The following is a 292-nucleotide window of genomic DNA, read 5'->3' as shown; positions in this document are numbered from 1 at the left end:
TGTGTCCCAGGTGTCCCCAGGTGTGTCCCCAGGTGTCCCCAGGTGTGTCCCAGGTGTGACCCACCTCCCTCGAGCAGCCTGAGCCCCAGGGGTGACACCTGCACGATGTACTGTCCGTCCCCCAGGTGTGTCCCCAGGTGTGTCCCAGGTGTGTCCCAGGTGTCCCCAGGTGTCCCCAGGTGTGTTCCAGGTGTGTCCCATGTCTCCAGGTGTCCCCAGGTGTGTCCAGGTGTGACCCCAGATGTGTCCCATGTCCCCAGGTGTGTCCCCAGGTGTGTCCCAGGTGTGTCCC

The 292-nt window shown here is 64.7% G+C and overlaps 1 protein-coding gene across 1 annotated transcript in view; it reads right to left on the bottom strand.

The window, feature by feature from the left end:
- Positions 1-292, bottom strand: part of LOC113980455 (cleavage and polyadenylation specificity factor subunit 1-like) — a gene marked incomplete at its 3' end in the record, with an annotated part of 2,654 nt that overhangs the window by 1,448 nt on the left and 914 nt on the right. The gene's annotated exons all lie outside the window — the stretch shown is intronic.

The sequence above is a fragment of the Neopelma chrysocephalum genome, unplaced genomic scaffold (assembly GCF_003984885.1).
Source record: "Neopelma chrysocephalum unplaced genomic scaffold, ASM398488v2 Primary Assembly neopelma1_94251, whole genome shotgun sequence".
In the NCBI taxonomy this organism is placed as follows: Eukaryota; Metazoa; Chordata; class Aves; order Passeriformes; family Pipridae; genus Neopelma; species Neopelma chrysocephalum.
The sequence above is the reverse complement of the archived record's forward strand: the minus strand, read 5'-3'. Positions and strand labels throughout refer to the sequence as shown.